The following is a 21280-nucleotide window of genomic DNA, read 5'->3' on the forward strand; positions in this document are numbered from 1 at the left end:
CTGAATGTTGCGTGCCGACCTCAGCAGGTCTGAGCCACCATGCACGGGGGTCGTGACCTCTCCAGGGCGCGACCTCTCCAGGGCACGACCTCTTCAGGCCACAAGAGAAGGAAAGAACAAACGAGCACAGGAGCAAACAACCCTAATGATCGAGACTGGCGTTGAGCTGATGACAGCTAACGGGGTGACACTCCATCTCTTCCTCTTTACTTAAACACACACAGACACACAGACACACACACACACACACACACACACGCATTCATGCACACACACACACACACACACACACATACACACACACACAGACACACAACCTAATAACCAAGACTGCCGACTGATGACAGTTAACGGTGAGACACTCCATCTCTCCCTCTTCACCTAAACACACACACACACACACACACACGCGCAAACACACACACCCACCCTAATAACCAAGACTGGCGTTGAGCTGATGACAGCTAACAGTGTGACACTCCATCTCTCCCTCTTCACCTAAACGCACGCACACACACACACACACACACACACACACACACACAAACACACACATGTGGTGTGGACATTCGCATACATGTATAATGGCTAACACTAACCGTTTCCCACTAACTACAACTGTGAGTGAACCTGGACTTTATCCCCTGCCATGCCTCCCAGCCTCAGGGAGGATTTACCAGTTGGTGTGGTTTACCAGACTGGTTCTGCAGCTAACGGTCTGAGAGGGTGAGGGAGAGGGAGAGGGTGAGGGGGAGGGAGAGGGAGAGGGAGAGGGAGAGGGAGAGGGAGAGGGAGAGGGAGAGGGAGCGGGAGCGGGAGGGGGAGAGGGAGAGGGAGGGGGGGAGGGAGAGGGTTAGGGAGAGGGAGAGGAACGGATAGGGCCGTGCCAGAGAGCGGAGCTGGTCTGGAGGGGCCTGTCTGAACACTCCAGGAGACGGCCTGAGAAGCACAGGGAGCCTATGCTTAGGGATTAGAGGCACTTGGAGACGAAAGGAGGGAGAGAGAGAAAGAGAGAGAGAGAGAGGGAGAGGGAGAGAGAGAGAGCGAGAGAGAGAGACAGAGAGGGAAAGAGAGAGAGAGAGGTTTGTGGTGAACGAGTGTTTAGTATTCCACTGAGACTGTCAAAGGACGACAAAAAGCCACTCGGTGTGTGGTCAGGCAAGCAGCCCACTGAGAGGTCTGACATGCCACTCGCAGACTCATTTGAAATATTTTTTCAGATAAACTATGATTACTGCAATTCAGAACAACACGAGAGGCAATCATAAAACTGGCATTAACTCTCTCTGTAGAGGCAACTCCTTCACCCAAAAGCTCTCTCTCTCTGGCTGCAGCTCCTCCACCCACACAGGGCAGGCGGGAGAGAAGGTGTAGCCACCCCAGACTCTCAGCTTCCTCACCACAACATCATACGCACGCCCTCTGCTTCAGCGCTCCCCTGCAGTCTCACTATGCGATACTCCTTAATGTTAAGCCATTGTAATTGGGCCTATACAACTCTGTTGCCAGACAAAGAGCCAGGTGGAATGTAATCTAATTCACCTCAGGTCTGCTCTGTCACTGAAGAGTAATTTTAGCCACTGGTTTCCACCCAGCTGGGCCTAGGCCTAAGCACCCGGCTTACTGTCGCCATTACATAAGAGATGGGTGGGGAAGGGTGACGTAATGTTCACAGAACGTCTAAGATAGGTTGATGGCTATTAGGCTACAGACATCTCTCTGTAGTTGAGTTAAACAATAATAATAATAATAATGAGAAACAGTGGTGATATTGTGAATATTCCGCAGCCCTGGATGCTGTTGGCATGGCGGAAGTGCATGAAGACATGGGATATCCACAATCTGCCAGGGGCCTCAAGTGTGTTATTGCTTTTAAACCCTTGCTAAACAGAACCCTAGCTCAACAGAACCATTGCTACACAGAACCCTGAGTTGATCCATCTTAAGCCCTACTATCCAGCCATAAACTCTCACAAGGTTCTCAGTTCTACAATGTTGCTTAACAAAGTTAAACACAAGCAATAAAAGCAAGCATATGATAGCAAAATGAGAGACCTTCATCCAATAACAATGGAACTTGCCCCTGCATGCCACTACAGAGTTCAATACATCACAGTAGGAAGTGGTAAATGACAATGGCACAATAATTCATCATCGTTGGTTCTTACAGAGAAACAGGCCTGAGTATTGTCATAGTGGAACTGAACCACCAGATAATGCTACAGTGTAAACTTGTTATGGGTATGAGGCCATATATATATATTCAGGCATTGGGCCATGTTCCCCTGAGCTTTACTGAGGCAAGCGTACCTGTGGAAAAATCATGAATGGGAGTGACTGCCAGGAAACGACTTAAACTAACGAGAGCCTCAGTCAGGACCTGATTAGCAACAGCTCAGAGAGTTTGGCTGTGCTGTGTGCTTCTCACCCCAAATCCATCCTTACACCCTCTCTCTCACTCTGACTCTGACTCTGACTTTCTCTCTCTCTCTCTCTCTCTCTCGCTCACACACACACACACACACACACACACACACACACACACACACACACACACACACACACAGGCACTGGAAAGTATTTATAGTAGAGGCCAGATTGCATGAATGAATAGGCTCTTTAGATTGGGAATAACAGGCTGGCTCTGCATCGTCTGACAGTGAGACTGACAGCACCAGATACAATAACCTTCCACCATAAACTATCACACATAAATAGATACCCTCGAAACAAAGCAATACAGAGTGCAAGACCGTTTGTGCTGACGTCATCAAGGGCGATGGAGTTGGCGGCTAAGGTCAGTCGAGGGAGGGGTCTGAATAAGAGCATTCACAGATTCAGAGAGAGCGGGCAAGAGAGAGAGAGAGAGAGAGAGAGAGAGAGAGAGAGAGAGAGAGAATGAGAGGTCTGATTTATGTATGCCCGGCAGGAGTTTGTCTTGGACCAGTTTCAGCTGGTGTCTGGCCGGAGCTTCCGAGCCGCACCGCCCGAGGACCAGAGGAGATTCCATCTGCAGCAGCGCTACACAAACAGCGCTGGTGAATGGGGCTCCTAGCAGGGCCCCGCTCCTGAGGGGCCGGCAGGTGGATGAAAACCACTCAACGTGAATAGGCTTCACTGTGGCTGGGAATACAGCCGGGTCTAAAGGGAAACACAGCTTCGGATATGTTGAACCGAAGGGGTTACAATTCAGACTTTATATAGACACGCTATTGTGGGGAACTCTCCGACAAACTTGTGAAAAATGTCTTGGGGTTGCCAGTATTTTGGTAGGCAATAATTCACGTTAAATGGAGTCTCTAACATCCTCTGCTGTAGAATGCCTCGCAGCCTGCTCTTGAACCGGGGGCAGAGGGACCCATGAGCCCCGTCCTAGTTCCTGAACTACGCATGACCCGCCCTTCATTACCTCAATCTACTTGCACAGTGTGTGCCAAGCCAATGAAACAGAATACTGTAAGGCAGAGAATGTTCAGAAAGTTCTTTAACGTCTCTGGTTTTTGCCTTTGTTGTGGTATGTCACCCACAATGCACTGCTGCCCACTCCCCCCCACTCCCCCCCACCCCTTTCCACTCATTCATCAGTCTGTGGGGAGCATCATGACATCTTTATTGGGCTTGTCATCAATTGGTTACTGCAGCAGGCAGCTGAGCAACAGACCTCTAGTTATTGATGGCCTCTCTCTTACAGGAGCACACAGAGCATCAGTGTTGACTATAGATCATCATCTTCCCCATGTTCCCTTCCCCATCATCTTCCTCATGTTCCCTTCCCCATCATCCTCTATGATGTAGTACAAGTATACTTGTCCTCATTGAGCGCTTATTACAATGCTGCCTAGATTGGGCACATAGAGTACATACTATAGATTGCTCATTTATGTGGAGCATGTACAGTATAGATATCCAATAATCCAATGGGTGACACTACTTCCATAGCCTTAGGTGCGATGTACTTCAATTGACCTCTTATTGATACATGTATATGTACTGTATATTAACACAACGTACACTGGGTTTAGAATTAGGATGAGAAACACATTGCATCCAAATTAATAAATGACATAAGCACATGGTACTTGAGGTCTTTGGTCATGAGTCCTTTGGTTCGTTTGTTCTTTATGGTATTTTATAGGCTGTCTGAACTTGGAACTTTACCACAGGGAAAGCCATTAAAAGAGTGGACTGGTAGAGGGTGTGGATGGCACCCTTCCCTGGCTGTGGTTGTCTTTGTTTTTTCCTTTCCTTCATATTTCTTTCCTTTCTTTCATGTAGTTTGAGCTAATTAGGCCTGTGCTCTGCTGCAGACCCTACAGAGAGGAACAGAAAGGCCTTGGTTATTACAGCCCAGACTGTGCTACTGTGTTGGGGGAGCTGGGTGTCCACCATTGATGGGCAGAGCTTATTAGTGGTGCAGATGCTACTGTCTAGAAGGTCTTTCTCTCTCTCTCTCTCTCTCTGTATCTCTCCCATCTCTCTGTTCTGTTCCTGAGAGGAGGAGGAGGAGGAGGAGGAGGAGGAGGAGGAAGGAGCACAGTACAGTCCTCTGGCAGGACGGATCACACCAATGTATTATTTAGAGGCAGAGAGCATGAGAGACTGAGCAGAAGGGGAAGAGAGGAAAAGGTCTTCAGAGTGATTAGGAGAAGACAGAAGGAAATAATTAAAATGGAGGATCTCCTCTGGCCTCAACAGAGAAAGAGTTTCATGTCTGAAAGTTGCACAAAACTGAGTACACGGAGAGAAGGAGAAACTTTTATGAGCACAGAAACAGCCCCAGGCGATTCTGCAGAAGCTATGACAAGTAGAACAGCCACCAGCCCAGCAAAAGCCATTAGAGCGTGGCTGTGAAAAATCTCAGCTCTGGCTTTTTTCAATGCGGATCCCTTCACATCACTTGTCTCCAGTGAGAGCTGGAGGTTAGGTTCATGTGTGGAATCTGAGAAACACAACTAAGAAATCCGAGGCTTCAGTGCAATGAGACACCAAACATGCTGCAAACAATCCCCTCTACCCTGGAGCCAAGCTAAACGGCAGGGACCACTAAAGACTGTAGAGACGCTCTTATTATCTCTGTTATGACTACCACCTCAAGGGAAGATCGCTCAAAAGTCCCACTTGTTCTTGAACAACTTATCATTCTGGTCCTTTATCTTCTTTTTTATTTTTGATTTATTTGTGGAATTTTCTGCACACATAAAGCCTGACACGTGTGACTGAGTTAATGAGATAAAAGAGGACATTCTGTAAAATGAGGTAAGCATTGGGGCGAGGGTGGGCAAGGGCTCTTCCAGTGCATCAGAGTAACATGCCTCGTTAGCAAGTTCAACAAAATAGGATGGCAGTGGGCAGGACACCAATCTAAGGGTGAGGGGTGAGGAGTGAATATTAGCAGATTTGAGAGGATATGGACCTGTCTGTAGTCTATCAGCACAGAGAGAGGATATGGACCTGTCTGTAGTCTATCAGCACAGAGAGAGGATATGGACCTGTCTGTAGTCTATCCGTACAGAGAGGGTATGGACCTGTATGTAGTCTATCAGTACAGAGAGAGGATATGGACCTGTCTGTAGTCTATCAGCACAGAGAGAGGATATGGACCTGTCTGTAGTCTATCAGTACAGAGAGAGGATATGGACCTGTCTGTAGTCTATCAGTACAGAGAGGGTATGGACCTGTCTGTAGTCTATCAGCACAGAGAGAGGATATGGACCTGTCTGTAGTCTATCAGTACAGAGAGAGGATATGGACCTGTCTGTAGTCTATCAGCACAGAGAGAGGATATGGACCTGTCTGTAGTCTATCCGTACAGAGAGGGTATGGACCTGTCTGTAGTCTATCAGTACAGAGAGAGGATATGGACCTGTCTGTAGTCTATCAGCACAGAGAGAGGATATGGACCTGTCTGTAGTCTATCAGTACAGAGAGAGGATATGGACCTGTCTGTAGTCTATCAGTACAGAGAGGGTATGGACCTGTCTGTAGTCTATCAGCACAGAGAGAGGATATGGACCTGTCTGTAGTCTATCAGTACAGAGAGAGGATATGGACCTGTCTGTAGTCTATCAGCACAGAGAGAGGATATGGACCTGTCTGTAGTCTATCAGCACAGAGAGAGGATATGGACCTGTCTGTAGTCTATCAGTACAGAGAGAGGATATGGACCTGTCTGTAGTCTATCAGCACAGAGAGAGGATATGGACCTGTCTGTAGTCTATCAGCACAGAGAGAGGATATGGACCTGTCTGTAGTCTATCAGCACAGAGAGAGGATATGGACCTGTCTGTAGTCTATCAGCACAGAGAGAGGATATGGACCTGTCTGTAGTCTATCAGTACAGAGAGAGGATATGGACCTGTCTGTAGTCTATCAGCACAGAGAGAGGATATGGACCTGTCTGTAGTCTATCAGTACAGAGAGGGTATGGACCTGTCTGTAGTCTATCAGCACAGAGAGAGGATATGGACCTGTCTGTAGTCTATCAGTACAGAGAGAGGATATGGACCTGTCTGTAGTCTATCAGTACAGAGAGAGGATATGGACCTGTCTGTAGTCTATCAGCACAGAGAGAGGGTATGGACCTGTCTGTAGTCTATCAGCACAGAGAGAGGATATGGACCTGTCTGTAGTCTATCAGTACAGAGAGAGGATATGGACCTGTCTGTAGTCTATCAGCACAGAGAGAGGGTATGGCACCTGTCTGTAGTCTATCAGTACAGAGAGAGGATATGGACCTGTCTGTAGTCTATCAGTACAGAGAGAGGGTATGGCACCTGTCTGTAGTCTATCAGTACAGAGAGAGGATATGGACCTGTCTGTAGTCTATCAGCACAGAGAGAGGGTATGGCACCAGTCAAGCAGTACACACCCCCAGAAATCCCCCCAGACCTATTTCTTTTGAAGCACACTTATTGTGGCATCTTTGGTAAGAAATGACTCCACACGTACAGTAGAATTCCTCCATGTAGACATAGGAAAGGCCAATCAGTGATGGAACGAACAAACTCATTATTGAAGGTTTTTTTGTAATCAGTCCGTCTTGCCATGGCCATTTTGCTCCACACTACAAGGCCTGTTACCTCTAGTTCTTACCATGCTACACAGGTCTACACTTCCAAAGTAGTCCAACTGTCTGGAGAATTCCCACACCCCTCCGCCTCCCTTTACTCGGCAAGGACGGGATACGTGCATGGAAATCCATGTTTCTCAGAACTGTAGTCAAATGATACTTATGCAAAGCTATGCAAACATATGTGTGCAGTTTCCAGCAGGTTGGGTCAAAGTCAGGGACTGCGTTTGAATGGTTCTTCTGTAGTGAGTGGGGAAAAAACAGAGACCACCTTGAAGTTACTGAAGCGAAGTGGCCGTGACAACCATCTGCTACCAAATATGGTGCCGGCGAGCATGAATATGTTAATATACTTGGTATTAACTTCCTCCCCCTTCAGCTCATAGAAATCTGTTCAACATTTCACATGAAATGCATGTGTATCATTCAAAAGTACTTCCAATAAAGTATTTTAACACACACACACACACACACAAAAGATAGATTAAATACCTTAAATAGAACCACTAACAAATTCAGGGTGAGTGTATGGGACTGATATATCTAAACAAACTAAAACAAACAAACCACAGGTGCCACATCCGGCTATCTTTTTGGCACCTTCTTCCTGTTATCGGTTTTCTCACTCACTCTGGGGAGATAAAAAACTGCTCTGTAATTATTTAGCCGTCTCCCTGCTCCATAGTCAATTATGCAGATGTGCCTTATTGGTAAGGGAGGGGGGGGGGGGGCATTGATTGGGAGAAATCAAGGAAAGGGGCTTTGATTTTTAGGGTGTCAGCACAACGCATGCAAGTGAACGGAGCGTGTGCTGCTAATGCTAATGTGTGTGTTTGAGCTGAAGGTGTTTTTAGAACACATCTCATCTCATTTCTCAATGCACAACCTGAAGGCCAGGTAAAGGTGTGTGTTTGAGCTGAGCTGAAGGTGATGTATTAGAACTCATCTCATTTCTCAATGCACAACCTAAACGCCCGGTTAAGGTGTGGTCTATTTTTCTAGCCATCTTGTACTTTAGCCAAACACTGAGCTAACCCTGTGTAATGCTCATCACACCCACACACCCTTAACTGGAAACACACCTGACACGAAACCACAAAACAATCAGCCATGATACAGTTTATCCCGTCACCTACGAGCACAGGCACGCTGTCACATGTCCTTCTGGTGTACACTTAAGAGTTTACTGAAGGTTTTTGAGGAAAATAAAGAAAGTCAAAGTAATGGCCAAAAAAAACCAGTATATAAATAAAAGGAAAAAAAAATCACATAATAAATAACAGCAACACTGTCTGCCTGCACACAACAGGCCTAATATATGAACAACCTTGTAAGAGCGGTACTTTGAAGTCAGAGACCATGGGAAAGTGCTACTGTGTGGCAGGACACTGGACTCCGTTAACTAGCAGTAAAATGGCACAGAAAGCTAGTGTATTTCCACCAAACCCTCACAGCCTCTTCATCATCCACACAGAGTGGCTCTTATTGCTGTGATTCCCCTCCTACCCAGGCTGGCTCTCTCTGCTCTTCCCACACACAATGCAAACAAAAACACGAGCCGAGCACAGCACACAGGAACAATCGAGTCAAATGACAAGAGGATGTCGCACTTCTCAAACCGAGACAGAAACCTTCTCCCGGCAGAGGAGTTGCCGTGCCCTGCCCGAGAATGCGCAGAAACACAGGCTTTTCCGAGAGGACAGAACAGCCTCTTGTTTTTAAACTCAAAGGCCCCAGTGGAACAGGTAGCTGTAGTGTAGATTATGTTACTGGGAGTTCCTGGCCACAAAAACCTCACTGTAGTGACACGTAAGTTCACAAGGCACACATGAAACCTGCACTATGCTTGTGACGGTGAGCCAATCCTCAGCGGTGTAGTGTCAGGCAACAGTAGCCTGGGAGAGACATTGTGTGGACACAGAGCCTGAGGACGTGAGCTCTCCGATCCGTATCTCTATATCTGAAAATGGGATCACTTTCTAAGAAACAATGCGCAGCCTACTGGAAATTCCATCTGTTTTTTTTCCCTGCCTAAATGTTCTTTGACAATGTTTGCTGTAACTGTTTTTGTTATTTTTTTTCTTTAACCCCAAAGAGTAAAGGAAAGCAAAGGGACAGTATAGAACTCCTTCACACAAAAATAAACATACTGCTTTCTTTCTTACTTCTTTCTTGTAACAAATCAATAAATCACAGAGGATGGCGCCATAATATCACAGTTCAAATGAATAGATGGGTTCCATTTAAAGAGCAGGCCCAGCTTTTGGAATTTCCAACAGTCAAATTAAGACTTTGTAACCACACAACCGTTTCAACCCAGTAAGAGCGCTACATCTGATCAACCAGGGTAAAGACTTGGCTTCACTAAAAGCATCAACATGGCTGTTAACTTAACAGTGCATGTGTGTGTTTGTGTGTGTGTGTGTGTGTGTGTGCGTTGTTTCCATGTGTGTGCACGCCATGCCAACATGTCAAAAACCAATGTCAACGGTCATGGGCTCCTAGGCAGGCAATTAAATTCAGCTGTCTTCATTTTCTGCTTTGTCTATTTCAGGATCATCCCTCTCCCATTGCAGGACAGATAAAAGGAAAAGGGGCCTTTTAATGCAGTGTGAGTGTATGTGTGTGTGTGTGTGTGTGTGTGTGTGTGTGTGTGTGTGTGTGTGTGTGTGTGTGTTTGTGTGTCGTCTGTGTGTCGTGTGTGTGTGTGTGTGTGTGTGTGTGTGTGTGAGTGTGTGTGTGTCTCTGTGGTAGGGGGTTTCCTAGAGACTGCCAGTCAGGGAAGGTTTAAAACAGATGACACTCCATAGACTGTAGAATGGAACAGCTGGGGCAAACATTGATACTGACAGATAACAGCAGCAGGAATAACACACACAAAACAAATCACACACACACACACACACACACACACACACACACACACACCATGTCAAATGACAACTGACACCAAAGCAAAGGACTTGTTGAGGACATCTATGCCACTACTGTTTATCCAGCTTTGAATGATGTTTGATACGAAACATAAGGTCAAACAAAAACAGAGACAGTGAGAGAGAGAGTTAAATGAAGAAACAGATTGATGGGAGGGGGGAGGAAGAAACAACACATCAGATAGGCCGTCACTGAGGTGTCAGGAAAGAGCGGAGCCGCCACCCACCCCCGCTCTGCCGGGAACACATTACAGCCAGAGTGCGTACAAGCTGACGGTCCATCAGCGCCATGGACGCTAACTACCCGGACTAATAAATAAATGCTTACGCAGTGTCAAGTGGCAGAGACAATTCAGACACAAACCAAAGCACCATCTCAGCGGTTTTCAATTTATAAAGACACATAGGAGGGGATCACACTGACCAGCAGTAGTAGCGGTAAAAGCGCTGTTGATTTTCAATTGTTTGCTTTGGTTCGGCAGTCGAATGGTTGTCGCTGCAGTGCTAGCGTTGCACTCCAGTTGAACTTGGTCTTCCAGAGCGAAGCGTGATGCTCATCAATGTCAGTTTAATGTATCCTAGGAACATGTCAGGCATTCTGACCAATCAAAGCACATGGTTCTTCATAGGGTGGGACAAGTGTTGTCAACTTTGTTGCTAGATCCAGTAGTAGCAGTTCCAGACTACCCTGGCAATTGCTCTCAAAAACCACTGAGCAAAATGTTTTGCAACGTTTAATAAGTGACTCAAAAGTTAAAATGCAAGCATTTAACCTCTAAACGACACAAAAACTCTCTGTCTCACACTCAGTCACAACACATGGTCCGTCTGCCTGGCCGCGAAGTGCATTGTGAGTGCCTCCAGCAGCAGTCACGGCTCAGCTTCATAAGCAGGCTCAGGTAACAGCAGCAGTCATTGTTGGTAGGCTACTTGGTAGCAAACGTTCGACAAAACAAAATTAATTTGGTCAAATCATTTAAACACATTCAGTTCAGAGTACAATGTTTTGATTAGTAAGTCACAACTTCCTCCACAAACTTTTACACCATTAGCCTAGGTAATGATATTACCACGCAATGACATCACAACGTCATTTAGCAACTTTTAGTAACAAATCGACTTTTAGAAACTTTCCCTGAGAATTAGTTGGCAACATTGAGCAGGACGGTTCTTTCCGTTGTATAGAAATGAGTCTTTCACATCACTTAGCAATGAGATAGAACTTAGTTTACACTAATTTAATTATTATTTTCTCAGCGTTGTGTTGGGCTTTGCCACTGCCGCTTCATTACATTCAGTGTGATCCCCGCCAGGCTAATACATAGGTTCATGTGGGAACTGAGATGTTATAAAAAAAAAGATGCCAGATGGTACGGTACGGTACTGCAATGCATTGCCACATTTTTCTTTACCAGAATATAAATACTTCATACCAAACACCAGACAGGCAGAATCTTGTCAGGATGTAGAGGATCTAACTTTTTTGTCTGAGGTGAATTAGCACCTTTCATCCACATCTGACAGTGTAATCTCACCTGTGTCATGCAGGTGGAAAACACCTGTCTGAGAATCAATATCACTTCCTCTCACAACTAAGGAGCACAATGGGGTTTGTTCCAGCACCAAAACCATGTTTGTGTCCAGCAAAGTACACGCCCATCATTAAAAGAGCACACTAGTACCACTGCTGTTCGCTAAATCTCCCTGTTTGATAAATTCTTCAGGTTGAATGCAATATTAAGCTTAGTCAAGGGTTTAACATCAAATCAATCAATGTCTTTCAGTTTGAATAAAAACACAGCACGCCCATGTCTGAACAGTAGCTACGGTAGCAGCAAGCATTCAGAGGACTCAGAGGCAGTTAGGTGACTGCCTGCATGGCAGGGCTGCAGAGCTTACTTCCTAAACAGGCAGCGTGAGACGGCCAGAGACCTCTAGAACAGAGATCGAGCGACAGAACGGAACACACAATGTGGTTCCTGTGTCTCCCACCCCCACTGTCACAGGTGCTGATCAAAGACCCTCCCCCTCCCCACTAGAGGTGGTTGAGAAATAAGTGAAAGAGAGAGACAGAGAGAGAAAGAGAGAAGGAGGGGGGCTTCCATTTTTCACTCACAGACATGCATACAGTGAGAATGCAAACTTCTCCTTTTTCCCAGGGGGTGAGGAGTCATTTAAATTCAGCAAAATGTCAGAGAAAAGAAAACTACAATCCATTCGCTGACATCTGGCGAGGTGAGAATCCCTCGGTGGCAAAGTGGAGTCCTCTCCCTCCTGCCTCCGCTCTTTTCCCCCTCTCTGCTTCTCTCCACCAGTCAGCCTCAATCCTCAATTAATCCCATTATCATCACACAGAGGCTGAGGCCAGCAGAAAGCCAAACCACACACACAAAAGAGCCGGAGAGCGAGAGAGCGGGAGAGAGAGACAGACAGAGGGAGAAAGAGAGAGAGAGAGAGAGAGAGAGAGAATGTGTGTAGTGTGAGAGAGTGATATTGAGTGTGGAGACAGCCATGGAGAGAGAGATATGGTGTGTGTCTCTTGTCAGGCAAAAGAATGCAGGGACAGAATAAACGGAGACGTGACACAGAGCAAGTGGGCATTGAGTAAAGAGAGAGAGAGAGAGAGAGAGAAACGAGAGAGATAGACAGAGGAGAGACAGACTATCGAAAGCAAAACAAACACACACAGACGCACAGACAAACACAGACCACCACTAATATGCCAAAGTCCGTTTCTAACTGATCCCCAGCAGACCCTCCTAAGCCCCCCCCCTGTGTGACCCTCTGCTGAAGTCTCTTACCCCGTCGCTCACTGCAGGGGGGTCATGCTGCTCCCCCCGGCTCCTCACGCCACCGGCCAGACCCCCGGCATCCGCTGAAGACATCCACTAGCCCCCCCACACACACTGGCCCTCAGTGAGAGTCACAGGGATAGCAGTCCCAGGGTCCCAATCCAACAGGTGAGGACCGGAGTCAGCTGCTGGTGCTGCTCACTAGTCCTGATGGTGGTAATCCAAACACACAGGGAAGTAGAGAGAGAACGAGAGAGAGAGAGGGAGAAGTAGAGGAGGAGGAGGGAGAGAGGGAAAGAGAGTAAAACAGCAAAAAGAGAGAAGGAGGTGAGGAGACTGTCCCCCCCTCAGCTTGTCAGCTCAAAACTTCTGTGGCTCACTCTCTTGCCGGGACTGAAACAAGCTTTCACACACGCAAAGACTCTTTCTGGCACAGACTCTCTCTCTCTCTCTCTCTCTCGCTCACTCACTCCCACTCCAGCGCACAGGCACTCCGCTGCTCTGGCAACACTTGTGGGCGTCAAGCCCCTCCCGCCTCTTTCCCTCGCTCTCTGTGGCTGTCGCCCGGCAACCGGCATGTGCTGGGCCGGCCCCTGGGCGGGGACTGAGACTACAGCATGGCTACCTCACCCTGAGGCCACCGCCCACTCAGGGCTCATTTGCATGCAGCGTCCCGCCTCTGCTTCACCGTGGCGACGGTGAGAGCTCTACCGAGGAGGCAAATGTCAGGGAAGGGGGCTCAAACCGCTCGACGCATTCCAGAACAGGTAAGAAGATAAGAAAGCCTCAAACAAACTATGAGAGGGACAGAAAGACAGATAGAGCATTCATTTACTAAATTGTTAATAAGTTATTTCTGTCTCAATCACAATGAGTTGTGTAGTCCTTTCCCCTCCAATATCAAGGGAAACAAATTAAAATCTGAATTGTATTTCAAAACAATCAAAAGCAGATACAGGGGGGTTTAGCGAGAGAGAGAGCGAGAGAGAGAGAGGAAAGGAGAGAGAACAAATGAGAGCCGGTGAGACTGAGAGAGGGGGTGGAAAGAGTGCGCTACAGGCCATGAGAGTCTTGTGGAAGAAACAAACCAGTCTTGCCTCCCTCCCCAGCAGTTTCCCTCAACGTGAGTCAACAGTGTTTCACAGCAGGAGACGGCACCGCATCGCCCCTCACACTTATAACACCATAGCTCTGCTCTTCTCTTCTGCTATCTCTCTCTTTCTCTTTCTCACGCTCACACTTTCTCACCTTTTCCATCCCCTCACAACTCAAAAGGTTAAAGTGTACCTCAAATGCTCGAAGCCTCGAGAACTTGCTTCTTAATAAAAGATTACTTGTGACACATGTGACATGTATAGACAACAACACAATGTTGTTGCCATATTTTCTCAGCAAGTGCAGTTTTTGTCCTCTTGTGACTCTAAGTTTAGCTCGTCAGCCCTGGCTGGCTGTGGTTCGTCAGCCTCACAGGCTGTGGTGCCAGCGGAGGTGGGAGTTGGGGAATTCTGAGATAAACTGAAATGACACAGGCTGAACTCTGTCTGTTTGTACAACATCTGTGGTGTTTCAGAGGCGATAAGGATTTGCTAAGCCAGGGGTTTCTAGGATGTTACAAAGGAGTCTGAGTCACCGGGTGAGTAAGGATGTGTAGAGACTTGGAAAAAAACTGATGACTGTCCTTTTTATTTTATTTTTACACTTAAAGTCAAAACAACATGAGTCTGCCAACAGTGATGGTGGTATGTGTTAGGTTCCCAGCTACTGAACACACATACACACAACATGAGTCTGCCAACAGTGATGGTGGTATGTGTTAGGTTCCCAGCTACTGAACACACATACACACAACATGAGTCTGCCAACAGTGATGGTGGTATGTGTTAGGTTCCCAGCTACTGAACACACATACACACAACATGAGTCTGCCAACAGTGATGGTGGTATGTGTTAGGTTCCCAGCTACTGAACACACATACACACAACATGAGTCTGCCAACAGTGATGGTGGTATGTGTTAGGTTCCCAGCTACTGAACACACATACACACAACATGAGTCTGCCAACAGTGATGGTGGTATGTGTTAGGTTCCCAGCTACTGAACACACATACACACAACATGAGTCTGCCAACAGTGATGGTGGTATGTGTTAGGTTCCCAGCTACTGAACACACATACACACAACATGAGTCTGCCAACAGTGATGGTGGTATGTGTTAGGTTCCCAGCTACTGAACACACATACACACAACATGAGTCTGCCAACAGTGATGGTGGTATGTGTTAGGTTCCCAGCTACTGAACACACATACACACAACATGAGTCTGCCAACAGTGATGGTGGTATGTGTTAGGTTCCCAGCTACTGAACACACATACACACAACATGAGTCTGCCAACAGTGATGGTGGTATGTGTTAGGTTCCCAGCTACTGAACACACATACACACAACATGAGTCTGCCAACAGTGATGGTGGTATGTGTTAGGTTCCCAGCTACTGAACACACATACACACAACATGAGTCTGCCAACAGTGATGGTGGTATGTGTTAGGTTCCCAGCTACTGAACACACATACACACAACATGAGTCTGCCAACAGTGATGGTGGTATGTGTTAGGTTCCCAGCTACTGAACACACATACACACAACATGAGTCTGCCAACAGTGATGGTGGTATGTGTTAGGTTCCCAGCTACTGAACACACATACACACCGTGCTTATTAGAGCCGATTCCCTCCTGGTGTGACTCGCAGAGGGAGTTATTCTTTAGTTCACTGTAAACAAGAGACGCTCCTGCCAACCTAATCCCAACAGGCATCTGTGACCAAAATAAAGGCACAGTCACAAATATGCCTTCTTTTTTCCATTTCACCCCCCCCCTCCTCTTTTCCATTCTTCTATCTTTTATTCATCTATCCTTTTTTCATCTATTCTTTTATGTTACCCAACTTTATTTCCTCGGGCATCACACTACACTACACTGCATGTGCTGAAGAGAGCACCTCCCTTCCTAAACTGGCACTTCGACTAGTGCTTACTTAACTTGCACTTACAGCGGGTAGATTCCTGCACTTCTTTTTCTTTTCTATTTTTTTTCTATTATTTTTTATGTAAAGTAGTATTTAATGTTACACCAGGATTCTAATGCTCGTAGCTTGACTGTTCTCTCCCTTGTACGTCGCTTTGGACAAAAGCGTCTGCTAAATGACTAAATGTTACTAAATGTAATTGTGCTAATAGTGTGTTGTGAGAGGAGTCTCTGGCACAGACCCCTGACTGGACATCCTGTCCCATGTCTCGTGTCCCGTCCCATCCTGTCCCATCATCCTCTTAGCTGGGCCACTCTGCTGCTGCTGCTGCTGCTGCTGCTGCTGCTGCTGACCCACTTGTGCTGCTGGCCGCTTGGCTTGCATCAGACAGAGGGACACCCCCGCCAGCCGAGTGCCACCCTCTCAGGCTTTCACACACTAACAAAGCCCCTCTCTCGCTCTCTTTTCCTCTCCTGGTCCGCACTCCTCTCTCCCCCTTTTCTCTTCTTTACTTTCTCCTCAGTTCAGCTGAAACCGTGTCTTCATCCTTTCAGGTTTCGTCAGCCCTTGTAGGGGAAACACACACCCTTCTAAGGATGATGCACTGCAAGAGCTCCAGACTCAGGCACCTGTGCGGTCTGTCCGCGGGTCACTGAGGACCCTGAAGGGGCTGAGAGGAGGACCCGAGAGCAGGAGAGCCTCCAGAGGCGCCGGAGCCAGGGAGGCTGAGCGAAGGCTAATTATCTGGAAAGGAATGCACCTCTCCGGGGTGCCCGCTCACAAAGCCACTGAAAGGCTCTGGCCGCGGGTCAACCAATGGCTGCCGGGCATTTGTTTGTGAGCAATTTGTAAAAGGGTTTGTGTGTGTGTCCCCCTTCTCCTCTACTCCCTCTTGCTCAAAGAGGCTTTTTTTTTGGAGGGGGGGCTATTCTCTTCAAGCTACCTGCGTTTCAGAACATGACACTGCATTAGGCAATCCATGGGGTTATGAGGTTCCCCCCCCTGGTCTACAAGATGATGAATTATTGAAGTGGGTCTCTTGGGACAGATCAGGGAGTTGTTGAACCACTCTGTGATGAGGGACCCCTCATGAATACTGCAGTCTCATTGTGCACTCCAGAGACCAATATGCTCTACAGAACGGGGAACAACTGTATATCTGACAAGTGTTCTCCACGAGCAAGCGCTATACTGAACAGGGTTAGACACAGACATGCTCCTGGGCACTTGAGACACTCACTCTGTGAGACGACGGTGGTAAACCTCTGGGAATCGTCTTCGTCTCGGTGAAGAATAAAAAGAACTACAAAGCACTGAGTAAAGAGTCTTGGTTTTTCTATCGAGTTTCTCCAGGGAAGAGACTTCAAAGACAGGCAAAGATTTTGCACTGCGGCAGGAAAGCCTCACACAGGGGTGGGTGGGCGGGTGGGCATAGCATAGGCAGAGGGAGGACAGGGTGAAGCGGGGCCACCAGACCGCTGGGGGGATAATGGCCCTGGATGTGCGATGCAGCAGCACAGGCTTGACCTGCAGGGGCCCGTGCATCATGCATGCTAATGACTGGACTGCTCCTGTCCTGCCAAACTCACACTGCCACAGACAGGGCAGGGAGGAGGAGGAGGAGGAGGAGGAGGAGGAGGAGGAATGGCTTCATCAACCCGAATCACCTCCTGTTTTAAGACATACTTAAGCCAAACTTAAGGCTGTCTCTCTAACACATACACACACATGCACACACATGCACACACACACACACACACACACATACACACACACACACACACACACACACACACACACACAAACACATGCTCCGGACACACAGAAACATGGTCGTGCATCTTCACACACAGTCCGTGTCGGCCATTCATGCTAATCTGGACCTTTATGATGCACTCAAGACCCAATAGACCTCCTTCGGGAAATGATTAGGGATGTGCAAAAATGCAGTTTTATCAAATAATCGCTTTTAAAAACTTGTCTGTTAAAATTTTGGACCAAACTTTTAGGCTACTTTGCATTGCTTTCTGGTTTTCTAGGTTCATTTCTGCGATAGTTAAATAGCCTAACTGTTATATTATAGAAAACCAGACCTCCACCATTAGACGTCGCTCTCTCGTTCAACTTACTAACTGCAAACACATAGAGCAGGGTGACCAGACCATAGCTTGTGAATGGGGATTTAATCACATCGGGACATCTGTGCCAATCCCCAGCCCTACAAATAATGAATGTTTGTTCTTCAGGATAAGACTGAGAAATTGCTTACAAGGAATAGTAGTTCAGTCAGTCCAGACTAATAAATAATGTGTTTTTCTGAACTTAGATGCTCACCAATTTTCTCATCACAAAGTTTTGCTGCTCATGGCCTTTGTATTGATCTCTGTACCTCTGTTTTCAGTGTAAACACATGATATGGATCGTCTATTGAACAGGATCCGTTCCCAGGCAGGCCTCTGCTTTACAGGCTCCTGGTGCTGCTGCTGGGGAGAGCGCGCTTTGTGTGAATGATTAAAAGCAGAGAGCTCGATCAAACAGGAGTCTGAGGAGAACCAGGCTGAAGGCAGTCCTGCAACTGAACAGAAAAGGCTGAATAGAGATTAGAAATGAAGATGAATGCTTTGGGTTTGCTTGCCCCAGAAAAAAATCTCCATTGATATATAAATTTTCCACATAAATTCTTCTTCTTCAGTCAACTTATTGACCAAAAAGTGAGTTTGGCTTGTTCAATTTGCATAAATGTGACCAATGGGTTGGGCAAAAAACACAAACAAGCTACCATTCTGTATTTCTTTCCAATCAAATACCAAGATGCCAGCTTTCCTGATTAAAGCATGAGACAATTTGCCCGACTTCATTCATGACACATGTTATGGAATGTTATTTCCCTCACAACAATATACTAATACCCCCACATGCCCTCAACAACATACTAATACCCCCACATGCCCTTAACAGCATACTAATACCCCCACAGGCCCTCAACAGCATACTAATACCCCCACATGCCCTCAACAATATACTAATACCCCCACATGCCCTCAACAACATACTAATACCCCCACATGCCCTTAACAGCATACTAATACCCCCACATGCTCTCAACAACATACTAATACCCCCGCATGCCCTTAACAGCATACTAATACCCCCACATGCCCATAACAGCATACTAATACCCCCCCATGCCCTCAACAACATACTAATACCCCCACATGCTCTCAACAACATACTAATACACCCACATGCCCTCAACCACCTAATGGCAGAGGCCATGGGGAAATGGCTCTTCAGTGCACTCTGACACAGAGAGCTACTCAAAAACTGCCCGTTCAGACAGACACAGACACAAAAAGGGGGGTGGGTGGGGAGGAAATGAAAGTGTGTGTGTGTGTGTGGGGTGGGGGGGGGGGGGGGGCACAGAAAGCAAGACATGGGTCCAAAATGCCTCTTAAAAGCGTAACCACTAACCAAGCTATTTGCTCAAGGGTCTCCACCTTTGCTCAAGGTTTATAGCCTGGCTTGTCTGTGTGTACACGCATGGTGCCCTCTTCTTTCAAGAGCTCAGAGACAGAGAGCATTACTGACAAATAACCTCCTTTCCTTTTCAATACCATCAGAAAAGACACAATCAATCCCCTTTCAAAATGCCCCCAGACAGAGCCAATCTCTTTCTTTTGCAGCCTCTCAAAATCCCTGACCGTGTACACAGACTTATCTGTGGATAGAAAGAATAGAGAGAGGGGGTGTGTGAAAAAAGACCACAGGGTGGGCCATCATGAAAAATGCATGAAGCCCATTCAGGTGCGATCCCCTCCTCCCTGGCTTCGGCTCCCCGTGGTAAATCTCCACAGCTGCATTATCTCTGCGCCTCTCTGCTCATATCTGACCTCATTCCCATCTAGCCAGCCATGACCCGGCCTCCAGGCCTCAGAGGCAGTAGCGGCGGCGGAGGCTCCATCAGCACTAGAAGAGACGGCCGGCGTCGGGGGTTTGGACTCTTCACTGTGTGTTCATCGCGAGCCCTCTGGGGAGAGAGGCTACTGTTTGGCATCCCTCTTTTGTACTGACGTTAAACTTCATTTTCCTCCCGGGCGACGGGGAGTTGTTTGAAAGAAGACTGCATTCTTTCTCATGGTTGAGTCAAGGCAGACTAAAGAACAGGGAGGGAAGCGGAATCGACAGGGTGGCGCTGACAGCAGACTACAGATTGATGTTGACATTAAACATTAAAAAAACTAAATCACAACACCTGCAACATAAACATTTAACCTGGCCTCAAATGTCATCACAAGGGTGTAGAAATGTGGCAAAGACTGAAAGCAAAGCGCCTTGCCCATACAATCCATCCCGATAATGATTAGCCTACAAAGAAAGGAGGTTTCTGGGTCTGCAGCATCCCTGAGGACACAGCCATGGGAGACTATGGGACCATATTGATTACTGGAGCACATTATTCTGCCTTTGTTGGGCAGGGACCTCACATTACCACAGGAAGCACAACTCCCTGTCCAGAAGAATGAAGCACAGGGCATCAATATGCTGCTGGCTGGTGGCTGCTGTTGCGCAATCATTCTGAGGATCATTCTGAGCCGGCCCGCACTAGTGAACTGGTAAATATTCACATTCTCTTTTGAGCACGTATGTAGATGTTTGGACCGATAAAGGGATAGTGCCAGACAACCTCCAAGCCACCGGTCTCCACCATACAGATCTTCACAACAGTGCCACATGAGACAGGGGTTATATCCGAGGCATGGAGAGAGGGCAGGGGCTGGGGCTGGGGTGGGGGTGGTGTGTGTGGCGGGGGGGGGGGATGTAGTTGCTCACACTGTAGGATAGGATAGTCCAAACAAGGTTCTCGTGCTGGTTAGCAATAATGGACATGGCAAGAAAAAGGAAAAGGTCCACATATCCTCCAAAGTTCCTCAAAGGTAATACACCTCGAAGTTTGAGGCATATTTCCCCCTCGCTTTCTCTCACAGAGTACCACCTTTACCCCATTAGAACCACCGTTAACCCAGTACAACCACCATTACCCCAGTAGTACCACCATTACCCCAGTAGTACCACTATTACCCCAGTAGAAAACCCTGGCAGAGCTGTTGCCCTCATTATTGCCCATCACCTACCCCCTGCTGGGGAGACGAACACAGTGAGATGCTGTCCAGGGACTTGACAACAGTTTAACTAACGAGCAGAAGATTAAGCATGGGGTGGAATGGGACAGGTGGCAGGTGATGGGTCTCATGTGGGTGATAGCTGGGTTTCCATCCAACTTTTAAATGCTAATTTTGAACATTCAAATAGAAAATGCCAGTGGAAAGGCTTGACATTTGCATAAAATCTTCTAAGTGAAATAAAAAATGTATTCACTAGAGGGAGGTGGATTAATTACCACAACTCCCCCCTTGGATGAGAGTGTCCGTTCTAATATGCACAGCACAGCAGA

This window comes from Sprattus sprattus (assembly GCF_963457725.1).
Source record: "Sprattus sprattus genome assembly, chromosome: 1".
Classification (NCBI taxonomy): domain Eukaryota; kingdom Metazoa; phylum Chordata; class Actinopteri; order Clupeiformes; family Clupeidae; genus Sprattus; species Sprattus sprattus.